Genomic DNA, 13,584 nt, shown 5'->3' with positions numbered 1-13,584 from the left:
TGGAATGTCCCCACTAATGCGGCCGTTTATTACCTGCAGACCCAGATGCTCTAGATTGCCAAGCAGGGTTTGGTCCATTACATCCCTCCTGCCTAAGTTTATTTGTACTTGTTTGGGGTTGTCAAAGTTATGGTCCTGGACCTCTATAACTTAACTTTGTGTAAACTGGCCGAGAATTTTCATCTCTCTTCACTACTAGTGATGTACTTGGATAGAACCCTATATGCAGTATTTGAAAATTCTCAAAGTCAGTTGTTAATACCTTACTCTTGGCTCTGATGGCTGTTGATAGGTAAATTCCTAGGCCACCTTTACCGCAACCAAATTTTGCATCCTTAAAGCTGGAGTCAAAGTGTGAGAAAAATCAGGGATGGGCACTGGCTCAAGGGCCCAGGTTTTTTGCAGGGCTACAACTACAAAGGTTTGGAGGTATCTAATCATGTCCAGATTGCCTATTTTGTCCCTCAAGCTGTGAATGTTCCAGGAACAAAGTTTCAGTTTGGACTCATTTTGTCCTGATGCAGCCTCTATAGTGTCAGTTCACTTTGAAAATGGCTGGTTATTAATAAATTAATGAAGTCAGCGGTCCACCTTCAGTCATTCCTCGGGGACTCCCTTGTGAAGTGGGTCACTGGATAAAGATAGGTCTGGATTTTTGGCTTTACCTCCTTTTAGTGTTTGCACCCCTTTAGAGCTCCTAACGACCGAGTAGGGCTGGTATGAGAACTCTGTGTTCTTTATTTGAGGGTCTTTAAGCTTTCTCAAAGGGTGCGGATAACCAGGTTCGAGAAAGGTTTCCACTGCGACCCCCCCAGTCCATAAACTGTTTGCATTTGTTTAGGACTCTCTGGGCTGTGTCAGTAGATCTCCAGGCAACCTTGGTTGAGTCACAAAGATACCCTGGTGCTGGGCTAATGAATTGAATGAGTCTATTTCAGTTGAGAAAAGCCCAGTTAGTGTAGGTATCTGCCTTAACAGTCTGATTATATTGCCTCGGTTTATAATACCTTCAGTGCCCACCGATATTTAGGGTGGAACAGAGTTATGCTTTATAGACCTCCTTGAAGTTTCACTGGGTTGATCTATGTTTTCCAAGGAAGGATGGATTGTGACTCCGTGGGCCTGATTGCTGATAGAGCCCTGTGTGTTTTGTGTAAGATTTTGAGGACTGGGAGAGGTTGAGGGTAGATGCCTATGAATGATGTGGGCTACATCAAGCGTCAAGACATCTGTGATTCTTCCCATTTCTGATTAACCCCTTAGCTGCTGGGCCTTTTCCCCCCAGTGCTGAGCCCTTTTTTGGCTATTTGGGGTAGTTTGCGCTTAGGCCTTCATAACCTTTTGTCCACATAAGCTAACCACGCCAAATTTGCGTCCTTTTTTTCCAACATCCTAGGGATTCTAATGGCACCCAGAGTTTGTGGTTTCCCCTGGAGGAGACCAAGAAAATAGCCAAAATACAGTAAAAAATTCGTTTTTTTCCCAAAAAATGGGAAAAAGGGGCTGCCGAAGAAGGCTTGTGGTTTTTTCCCTGAAAATGCCATCAACAAAGGGTTTCTGGTGCTGAAATCACTATCTTCCCACCTTTCAGGAACGGGCAGACTTGAATCAGAAAACCACATTTTTCAACACAAATTTGGCATTTTACTGGGACATACCCCATTTTTACTATTTTTGGTGCTTTCAGCCTCCTTCCAGTTAGTGACAGGAATGGGTGTGAAACCAATGCTGGATCCCGGAATGCTAAACATTTCTGAAAGCTAGACAAAATTCTGAATTCAGCAAGGGGTCATTTGTGTAGATCCTACAAGGTTTTCCTACAGAAAATAACAGCTGAAATAAAAAAATATTGAAATTGAGCTGAAAACAACAGCCATTTTTCTATATGTTTTACTCTGTAACTTTTTCCTGCGATGTCAGATTTCCAAAAGCAATATACCGTTTTGTCTGCTGGACTCTTCTGGTAGCGGGGATATAAAGGGCTTGTAGGTTCATCAAGAACCCTAGGTACCCAGAGCCAATAAATGAGCTGCACCCTGAAGTTGTTTTTCATTCTATACTGGGTATACAGCAATTCATTTGCTGAAATATGAAGAGTGAAAAATAGGTATCAAGAAAACCTTTGCATTTCTAAAATGGGCTCAAGATAAGGTTTTGAGGAGCAGTAGTTATTTGCACATCTCTGAATTCCGGGGTGCCCATACTAGCATGTGAATTGCAGGGCATTTCTCAAATAGACGTCTTTTTTACACACTCTCTTATATTTGGAAGGAAAAAATGTAGAGAAAGATAAGGGGCAATAACACTTGTTTTGCTATTCTATGTTCCCCCAAGTCTCCCGATAAAAATGATACCTCACTTGTGTTGGTAGGCCTAGCGCCCGCAACAGGAAATGCCCCAAAACACAACGTGGACACATCCCATTTTTCTTGACAGAAAACAGAGCTGTTTTTTGCAAAGTGCCTACCTGTAGATTTTGGCCTCTAGCTCAGCCGGCACCTAGGGAAACCTACCAACCCTATGCATTTTTGAAAACTAGAGACCTAGGGGAATCCAAGAGGGGGTGACTTGTGGGGCTCTGACCAGGTTCTGTTACCCAGAATCCTTTGCAAACCTCAAAACGTGGCTAAAAAAACACGTTTTCCTCTCATTTCGGTGACAGAAAGTTCTGGAATCTGAGAGGAGCCACAAATTTCCTTACACCCAGCGTTCCCCCAAGTCTCCTGATAAAAATGATACCTCACTTGTGTGGGTAGGCCTAGCGCCCGCGACAGGAAATGCCCCAAAACACAACGTGGACACATCACATTTTTTGACAGAATACAAAGCTGTTTTTTGCAAAGTGCTTACCTGTAGATTTTGGCCTCTAGCTCAGCCGGCACATAGGGAAACCTACCAAACCTGTGCATTTTTGAAAACTAGAGACCTAGGGGAATCCAAGATGGGGTGACTTGTGGGGCTCTGACCAGGTTCTGTTACCCAGAATCCTTTGCAAACCTCAAAAAGTGGCTACAAAAACAAGTTTTCCTCACATCTCGGTGACAGAAAGTTCTGGAATCAGAGAGCAGCCACAAATTTCCTTCCACCCAGCGTTCCCCCAAGTCTCCTGATAAAAATGATACCTCACTTGTGTGGGTAGGCCTAGCGCCCGCGACAGGAAATGCCCCAAAACACAACGTGGACACATCACATTTTTTCATAGAAAACAGTGCCTACCTGTGGATTTTGGCCTCTAGCTCAGCCGGCACCTGGGGAAACCTAGCAAACCAGCGCATTTTTGAAAACTAGAAACCCAGGGGAATCCAAGATGAGGTGACTTGTGGGGCTCTGACCAGGTTCTGTTACCCAGAATCCTTTGCAAACCTCAAAATGTGGCTAAAATAACACGTTTTCCTCACATTTCGGTGACAGAAAGTTCTGGAATCTGAGAGGAGCCACAAATTTCCTTCCACCCAGCGTTCCCCCAAGTCTCCCGATAAATATGATACCTCACTTGTGTGGGTAGGCCTGGTGCCCGCGACAGGAATAGATCACACAACGGTCAATGTTGGTCCTTACGTGAGGCAGCTGTTGACCCTGGGGTGATCCATTCCTGACGCAGGCACTAGGTGTAGGCACTCAAGTGGGGTAGTGTTTTTATCAGGACAGGTGAGGAGTCACTGGGTGGTAGGAATTTTGTGGATCCCAGCATATTCCTGTAGTTTGTGTGACAGAAATGCGAGAAAAATAGAGTTTTTATTCAACATCTCAGCTTTGCAGGGTATTCTGGGTAAGAAAACTTTGGGGAATCCCCACAAGTCACACCTCTGTGGACTCCCCCGAATGTCTAGTTTCCAGAAATGTTTGGGTTTAGTGTGTTTCTCTATATGGCCGCCGAATCCAGGACCAAAAACACAGGTGCCTGCCTTACAAAACCAGTTTGTTTTGCCATAGATAATTTTGATGTCTCCACAATACGATTTGGGTGGTGGAATTTGGGGCTGAACTAAATTGGGGAGCTCCCAAGAGAGCACTCTCTCTCTCTCTCTGCTTGCCGCCGCATTCACCTGCTCTCTGGGTTGGGCTAACCCACTATTACCCAGTTGCACAAACAGCTTGCGAAGGGACAGCAGGACTGTCCTCATCACCTCCCTCATAATGTACTGGAAGAGGAGTTATCGAATGGGACTCCTCCGACTGAAAAATCACTCCCAGAGTCTGCGCCGTTGTCCTATCCCTCAGATGCTGTCTCAGTATCTGATGTGTCAGTCTCTGATCCTATGTCAGAGCGGTCCTCTATAACCCGAGTGCAGGCAGCAGTCATCCATCAAGATGCCATCTCTGCTATTGGCTAAACTGTTGCTCTAAAACACTAGCCTACGTAGACAGTCACAAAATCGATGGTGTGTGTGAGATACGTGCAACAGTAGAGGCCACCTTACCTGCGCTTCTTCCCTCAATCAGCACATTCTTTCAAGACTCTCAAAAAACACCTTGTCACATACCATTCATCACAGTCTTTAGCACCTCCTGCGCCCAGTCCAACAATCATTATTGGTGCTCCCACTCCCTCCTCCTAGGATTCCCTCATTACCACCCAGCAAAAGTGCCCTTCATCTCTCCATAGCCGCCCTCCACCCGCACATACATTTCATTGGTATTATAGCGCAGGTAATGGCTGACTTTACTAATGTACTCAGCTATTTACATAAAATACAGATTTGCTCTTTGCAGTAGGCATATAAACCTTCTGCGCTTCTTTATGGCACTAAAACTGCCACTAGACAAGTCTGACCCTTTTCCCCCCAGGGAAACCACACACATATTGACAAAAGTGATATATATATGACAGCCAACCACCTGAAACTCAACTCAAGCAAAACCGAAATAATCCTTTTTGGCCCACACAAAAACACCTGGGACCCCTCATGGTGGCCCACCACGCTAGGCCCTGCACCCACCCCCGCCAACCACGCACGCAACCTCGGCATCATCCTAGACTCCTCCCTCTCGATGACCCAACAAATCAACGCTCTTACCTCCTCATGCTTCAACACACTCCGTATACTGAAAAAAACATTCAAATGGATCCCCACAGAGACCAGAAAAGCTGTCACTCACGCACTCATCAGCAGCAGACTTGATTACGGAAACGCCCTCTACGCCGGCACCACTCTAAAACTCAAGCGCAAACTACACGCATCCAGAACTCAGCAGCACGACTCATCCTCGACCTCCCCAGACACAAACACATCTCTCCACACCTCAAATCCCTCCACTGGCTCCCCATTGACAAAAGGATCACCTTCAAGATCCTCATCCTCGCACACAAATCACTCCACAACACAGGCCCTGCCTACCTCAACGAGAGTCACCTTCCACACCCCTACACGAAACCTCCACTCAGCTTACCTCTCTCTCGCCTCTGTCCCCCGCATCAAACACACCACCACCGGGGGCAGATCCTTCTCCTACCTTGCACCCAAAACCTGGAACGCCCTCCCAACCCACCTTCGCAATACCCAAAACCTACTTCTTTTCAGGAAGGGCCTCAAAACCTGGCTTTTCGAACAGTGAACCTCCCAGCCCCTTTCCCTCCCCCCGCACCCCCCCCCCAGAGCCTTGAGACCCTCACGGGTGAGTAGCGCGCTTTATAAATCTCTTTGATTGATTGATATATATAGATCTATCTATATATATATATATATATATATACATATATATATATATATATATATATGCATCTACATAGATATATCTATAGATATATCCATGTACATAGATATATCTACATAGATATATCTATATATATCTATATATAGTTCTATATTTTTTTAGTTGTTGTATGGTTCCTTGGGGGCCAACATGGCCCCCAGGGAAACCCTACAACATCTAAAAAAAAAATATGGCCCCCACAGGGGGTCACCCTGTCCACGGGCGACCCCCTGTCTTTTTATTTTATTCATTTAAAAAAATACCCTGGGGGGGCGCGATTGCGCCACCCCCCCATCCCAGCCCCCACCCCTCCCCCCCCCCCCCCCCCAGGGGGCACCTACCTTTTTTTTTAAATATGCCCCCGGGGGGGGGGGGGGGGGCGGCCCATTTCCCATGGGCATGTTGGACTGATCATCAGAGCCCAATCTAGGAACTGCTGTTATCCTGGTCTGGGTACCTCTGAGATCTGGAGGGCTATTAACATTTTTAAAGGGCCAACTGGTGGGAGACCCTGTGTGTGTGTGTCTCAGAAAAAGGATTCAGGGGCTGCAAGGGACCCCTGGCACCGGCCCTTTGAGCCTCTGTGCATGTAGTTGAATGTGTGGGCTGTTGTTTGCATTGCTTTCTTGTTTTGGGGACAATTCAGTTGCCAGTGAAGGGGGTCTAGTATTTCCTTCCGTTTTAGGACCAGGCATGTCAAAGATGGCATAGTTCTGTAGCCAAGTTGTTGTAGGGAAGTTTTTATTGTGTGGTTTCCTTTTTTCACCACTTTTAGACTTCATTTTCATGCTATTTCCACCCGCAGCAGGAGAGTAAGTTTCCTTTGGAATGGATGAATGATTTTGGGGTCTGTTGTCCCTTTTGCTGACTACTCCTGAGGCTCCTGAGGTGGAATTGGCTCCTTCCTTGGTAGGTTTTTAAGTATTTGGGGGATTGTCCCTTTTACTAGCCACCCCTAAAGTGGTTCCATTCCTCGGTTCGGCCCTTAACCTCACGACCTCACCTTCTGTCAACGTACTACCCGTTGTTGTTAGGGACATGATCGGACTGCCCAGATATTCTGATGAGTGTTGAACAGGCCTTTCCAGTGTTAATATTCTATGCTCAAGTGTTAGGGTGTCACTGCTTTGACCTTCACGCCCTACCCATGAAGCGAATCCAACTTTACTTTATGCTTGTTAGAAGCTTTGAGAACCTCAATTATCTCTCCCAGAAACTCAGGTAGGGTGCTCAATTTCTCTAGTACTGAGGAGCAAGTGCACCTTGGGGTGAGTTCCGATGTGTCATCTTCAGCTCTTTTAATTAGATTATTCAGCTCGGTGATTTTGCCATCAATTCCAGCCACAGGGGCTGCTACAGTGTTGAGTACCTCAATTTGAATGTCCATTTTGAAAGAGTGATAGACCAGGGCGTCAACCATTGGGTTTGGATGGTCTTTAACAAAGAAGACCGTGCACCGTTGTTGGACTGGTCCGTTTGCATGGAGTGGATTCCCTGATGATGGTGAGATCTCCTCTGTGCCTTCAATTGAGTTCTCATGAGCTTTATCAGAAATATATGAGGGTAGTACCTCATTCCACTCTACTTGTATAAGGTCTGAGAATTGTAATCTTTCTTCCGTGCCTCCTACATTCCTTACTGGAGGTGTGCAGCTGTGGGTCATCTCGAAGGTGGTGTTACTATTTAGCTCCATTGGGCCTTCATCCACCGCCTGCTGGGTTGGTTTTTTTAGGCAGTTTAGCTGGCTTTTTCCGGGGCTAGTCCCTGCCACTTCACCTCATTGCTGACTTACTGATTCCGTAGGACTCTTAATGCTATCCTTGGGTTACTGATAGTCAGTATAGTAACTTGGGTTGATATTTTGTGTCCAGTTTGACCTGCTGGGCTAATTGGGTTATTTGGAGTGGTTTCTCCGGTCCTTCCTCTAGTTTAATGGCCTCTTTCTCCTTCTTGTTGTCACTTTCTTTATTGAGCCCATGCTGAGGGCTTTTCCTTGCTATTTTATCTATGCAGTTTATGTTTGAGGTACAATTTCCATTACTTAAGATTTCATGAAGACCATTGGCTATACTGTCGGATGGAGAGATTGATGTTGTTTTTGAGATTTTATATGGGGTCGGGTTTGGGAGCTGACCTTTCGTTTGGATGATGATGGTCGGAATGAGGGGGCTGGTAGCCCCGTAATTGGTGTTATTGTTGAGTAGATGGCAGTCCCTGCACCTTTTAAAAGTTGGAATTTGGTGGTAATTTTTGGATGACAATCAGAGTCCCCGGTTTTGCACATATTTAGTAGTGTAATGCTTGCAGTGGATTTCTTTTGTTTTCCTTTATGCTGTGGCAGGTTTCTTGATTTCCCCAACCTCATGAAGCACTGTGGCTGAAGCTGCTATGGTTATGACGGTCACGTGGTCCCATGATGCTTAACGCTATGATACGTTGACAGGATTGTGCGCTGCTTCAGCCTATGCCATGTGCACTGTGTTCAGTATCCTGATGCCTCTAGATCCCTGTATCCATGTCCTGTAGTCCTGAAGTCTCCTGTAATCTCTCGCTGGCTCTAGCAACCATTTCCAACCATGTGCTCTTTGCTCAACAGACTGTTTAGACCACTAATTGCACCAGGTTATACTCTGAGGGCACTCTGAGGGTGTAGTGGGCACTTTCTTCACTCTCAGATACTCTCAGATACCTCTTGGATCCACTCATTTATTTTAAGACCGAGTCCTTGTCCTTTTGGTCTGAATGCCTGATCTCAGGTTCACAAACTGTCCAGGGCTAATTCTCTAGGATCCATTTGAATTTCATATCCTCCATGCAGTGCTAGGCTTCAGTTTTCGAAGCAAGAGAACACCTACCTGACTAGGTCACTTTGAACAGTATCGGCATCAGATCTCTTATGAGTACTGCCACAACCCCCCTGTGACAGTCTTTAAACGTCTTGCATTGCTATTACCTTAATATTAACTGGGGACATGAGTACGATATCATGGCCGGGCATGATGACTCATGGGTAGAAAGGTGGAAGAGAAGATGTTCGGACTCACTACCTCTCTGCTGCTGCCTCTGCTGCTGCTTCAGTGCCTTCACCTCCTCGCTGTTTCTGCTGATGTCTACATCCTCACCTAGTCCAAGTCCATGTCTGGCGAGTGGCAGCAATCGCCAATTTCAAATTAACATGGCCGTCCTCAGGCTTCGCCCCTGCCCGCAGACATTTCAGGTGTTGGGGAGCCAGCATTCGACCTAGCAGTGGCCCACCCTGGTTTGACAGTGCCCTCTGACACTGCCTGCACCTCCTCCGGGATCTGTGGTTCTCAGTGCACCTGCATCTGTGTCTAACATGGCTACTGCTAGGAGACTCATTCCAATCTATGACTGCTACACTTCGTAACAATGCTAGTGGCTCACTTCCTTTCAGAGAAATGAAAAGAGAACTTTGAGTATTGGAAAAACATGCAAGGACAGACGCTGTGATGACAGGGAACTCTTAGCAAAAATGGAGAGACAGGATGAATGCTGAGAAGGAGATTAGTACTTCAGGATTCACCATAAACGTAAAAACCACACACAAAATAGCACCTTTCTTTGAACACTCCTGGGGAACAGGTTTACACAACACAGACCCTGATTACGAGTTGCATTGTACTAGCAGGGTGATAACTCAGAAGGTGTAAAAACTAGTTGCCTGCGGGAACACCTCAGCAGTATCTTGCAATTATGAGTTAAACCCCACTGAATGTGGAATAACATTGCTTTCCTAAATTGTATTTCCCTAGTCATTGGATTTAAAGAATATGTTTACCATATGCTTTCAGCAGGTGGTAAATGTGTGAGGTGGCTCCTGTGCAGGGTGGGGCAGGGTCAAGGATGATGTTGGCTAGCAGATGAAGAATTGCGTGCTCCCTTATGGTACAGCTGAGGGACAGCTCAGGGTTGCTGAATGGGTCCGACTGCAATGTAGCCCATTCCCAAAGGGAGTTTACCAGCCACATTTTCCTGATGCTAAATTCAGGACCAGTGTTTCCACACCCACAAAATCCTGGTGCTGGAGCACGAGACCAGTCATGATTGGGCAGAGCTGAATTTCGCACGAGAATTCCACAATACCAGATTTGCACTGGAGGCCTGAACAGTTAAAAGAGGAGCAACTTTCAATCATACTTAGCATTTGTCAATATACACAAATGTCGGAAGGACGGAATCTCTCCAGGTTCACCTCCTGTGAGACTGAAAGAGGTATCAAATTCAATTTCCTTGAGTGGGAATGTATTGCGGGTGTGCTCCGTATCTTGAAGGCATTCTTTCTGTGTTGTGGATTGGAGTGAATGAGCATAAATATTAAAATTCGGCACAGCTTCTCTAGATACAATATCCCTTTTGAGCAGAAGTCATAGACGTCAAGTAAGAGAATTCAGCTGTAGCGCCTACTACCCGTGGCTTGTCCTTTGGTACCTCAGGCACTGCCCTTTCTACGCCTAACTCCAGGGAGCATGAAAAAAGTCTCCTGAAAACATAGTTGAGAAGGCTTTAGGAAAACTGTTTTTGTTATTTGCTATCCCTTGCCATTCCATTATTTAGCCCCTCAGCAGGATCCTGGAGAATTTTGTGGGTTTAAGGGTTCGAAAACTGGTTAACCATGTGTTGTCATCAGTGGTCAAATAATGTGTGAAGGCACTTCCGCTACTCCGTGTATTTTGGTAAGTCGACATTCATGAGAGCTGTGAGAACCGCAGCCATGTATACAGTCTGGGAACCATGACATAAAAAACGAAGCCACATTTTAAACTAGCGTTAAGAAAGCCTATTGATTTGACCTTGGCAAGCTGGTGCAATGGTTATTTTTTGTTTTTATTAATTGCAAGCATACACCACAACAATAAAAGCAAGACAAAAAAGAAAATATGCTGCAGCCTCACTCAGGCTGTTATAAGCTTGCAATAAAAGTTTTAAATTAAAAGATAGCCATCAAATATAAGATTAATAATAGAAGAGTCTGAGCTCTTCCAAGCAGGCACATATACTCAAAAAAGGTGTAGAAACCCTTTTCAATTTCAGTTATCTTTACAGGAAAATATAATTCCTATTTGTGCAAGGAATGTTAAGTTTGCCTTTGAATCTCTGTAACTAGAAGACATGGTTCAAACACTAGAGAAATAAAAAACTGTCAACATGGACAGCATCGGTCCACAAGCATTGGCACTGAAGTGCACTTCTCTTTCCAGAGGATGTGCCCATGTGACTTCGGAAAAGGCGGACACTCACACAGTGCAAGAGAACTAATAGCTGAAGAGGGCTGACCTAAAGCCCCATGCTGTATGTTCTGCTGTACAGAAGCATGATATGGTTGCCAGTTGAACAAAGAAATGGACTCCCTCCCACCCTCCCCTCTCTCTCTCTCTCTCTCTCTCTCTATATATATATATATATATATATATATATATATATAAGTAAATATATATGTATATATATATGCATGTTTATATATGTGTGTGCGTGTGTGTGTGTTATGATTTTTTTGTTACATGAGGCCCAATAGAGATAAAGTTGTTTCCAAACCAAACCTAAAAGTAGTGCATCACCACAATTGTTACCAGAAAACACTTTCATTCAGCATCCAGTGGAATGTCACAAACATCAGCTGGAATGTAGTTACCATGGTTTTGCATTTTTTGCGCAAGGAGCACTAGCTGCTGAAGGTGGACGTGATCTTGCAATACAATGGGTAAATCGTGACCACTATTGTTCAAATCTTTATCACGCTTTCCCCGTTAGTCATTGTGTCGCCTACATATCACTGCATTCAGTACATGTCACTGGGACAAGTTATTTATCATATGGTGTGCGTGCAGGAGAGCCTGCTTGCCATGTAAATGGCTGGTTTTCAATTTGATGAAAATTATAGGGAACTTTGTTGTTACTTGAAAGAGGTTAAGGACCTAGGAGCTGACAAGTAAGACAGCTTACATATTTTTATACATCTTCCCCTCCCCTCCTATTGAGAGAAAGAGCTGTATAAGTAGATGGCCTGCGCCTGCTTAGAGAACTCCATAACCCGTACAGAACTGTTATTTGTGAGGGCGTATTGACGCCACAAGTTGTTCTCATTTTAAAACCATGCAGCAGCGGCAGAATGGGCAGCCCCAAGCTTCTCTTCCCTCCACCTACCCCATAGAAATAATGTCAATAATTAAGTTATACGTCTGCTTTACACAATTATTTTTAAGAAACATTAAAATGTACAGCCCTCCTCCATTCATCTGCAGAGATCCTATCACATTTTGGCTGAGACAATCCCAATGTTCAGTCCTCGACCACGTAGGTGCCATGGAGTATTGAGTGTCTAAACTGCTTAATCTATCTCATGGAAAACATGGCCAAATAATCAAAATTTAGGTAGGTGCTGCAAGTACAGGCCTTATATTGCTGCTTTGCATCAGTGGCGTAAGGAAACTTCAGCCCCCCCTGAAAAGAACCTGCCCCCCCCCCCCCACCTCCCCAAAGTACCTGGGCCCCTTCTCCCCCGGGGCCCCCCCTCCCCTAAACCCAGTCAGGGGTCTCCGCCCCTGCACAGTGTACTGCTACAGTGAAACATCCGGTGAGTACTTTTATTTAATTTTGATAACAAATAAAAACTGTTTAAAATATCTGAACAAGTGGGTGATATTCCATCGTTTAAAAATGAGGGGATTCATTTATGCAGAAATATTCTCAGATGACACCAGGATTGGAGTGTGTGACTGGAATTTATTTAGCAGTCGAAATGGATCACGAAGACAGGAAGTTTATTTATTTTTGCCCTGAAAACAGGATTTAACAGTTCACATGCCACTTAGCTAGGCTGTCTTCGCACCTTTTTGTTTTACCAAGCTTTTAAATCATGTTTAGCTTTTTTGAGGGCACGAGGAGACGCATTCATAATTTAATTTTATAAATTGACATCTTCCAAATGTCCTAGACTAACGGCAGTTACAAGAGTACCTCATATTGACTTTCAATCCATCAAGAAAATTGAGTTATATTGTAAAGGATGAGCCATTTTTAGAGATATTTTAGAATTTCTGGTAAAGTCGGAGGACGCAATGGCCCAACCTTTACCACAAGAAGAGAAGGCAGTCAAAAAGAGTGTTGAGAATAATATCGAAGAAACTGTTCTTGGTCAAGAGTTAGCAAGATTGACAGGACTGTTGTCATCATCTAGTCTCTGGACATTATGATTTCCGTTCATCCTATTTCTATCACTTGGAGCATGATTCTTAACCTTTTGACTTCTGTGGGCCCCCACGTAATCATTACTGGAATACGGGGACCCTCTGCCCTCCACTAATCATTATTGGAAGCTGGGGACCCGGCCTAAGCATTTTCAATGATTTAAAGTGCAAACCAATAAACGAAAAAAATCAGAAACAAGTATTCATCATACAAAGACACACACAGTATTTTTATTTACTTCACAAATACATATAAAAAACTAAATAGTAATTCCAATTTGAGGGTTGGATCATTTCAAAATTAAATTGAGGCCACACATTGTCTACACCAAATTCTGTTTGATGCATGTGCACTGCTCAAATCGATTTATGGATACTAACTTCATTTTAGCCTCTAATATCAAGTTCCTTCACATTTACAGAACGTTTTAAAATGTCCAAGTTTACATTTTTTTTCTTTATTTATATACACTTTATTATTCTGGTTATTCTATTTAAATTTCTAATCAGTCTCAGGGCCTCTGAGAAGGCTTCTCGGATCCCCAGGATCACCGGAGCACAAGTTAAGAACCAATGGCTTAGATGATTTCAGGAGAACATGGGAGTTTCAATGAGTATATGATATTCATGAGAACACTTTTGACAAAATAGTGGGCACCAGACACAAAGAAAATATATAAATAAT

At 44.3% G+C, this 13,584-nt stretch overlaps 1 protein-coding gene across 2 annotated transcripts in view; it reads right to left on the bottom strand.

Annotated features, from left to right (window-relative positions):
- The window catches only part of ADTRP (androgen dependent TFPI regulating protein), a 449,162-nt gene that overhangs the window by 182,409 nt on the left and 253,169 nt on the right, over positions 1-13,584 (bottom strand). The gene's annotated exons all lie outside the window — the stretch shown is intronic.

This window comes from Pleurodeles waltl, chromosome 2_1, assembly GCF_031143425.1.
Source record: "Pleurodeles waltl isolate 20211129_DDA chromosome 2_1, aPleWal1.hap1.20221129, whole genome shotgun sequence".
NCBI classification, from domain to species: domain Eukaryota; kingdom Metazoa; phylum Chordata; class Amphibia; order Caudata; family Salamandridae; genus Pleurodeles; species Pleurodeles waltl.
The sequence above is the reverse complement of the archived record's forward strand: the minus strand, read 5'-3'. Positions and strand labels throughout refer to the sequence as shown.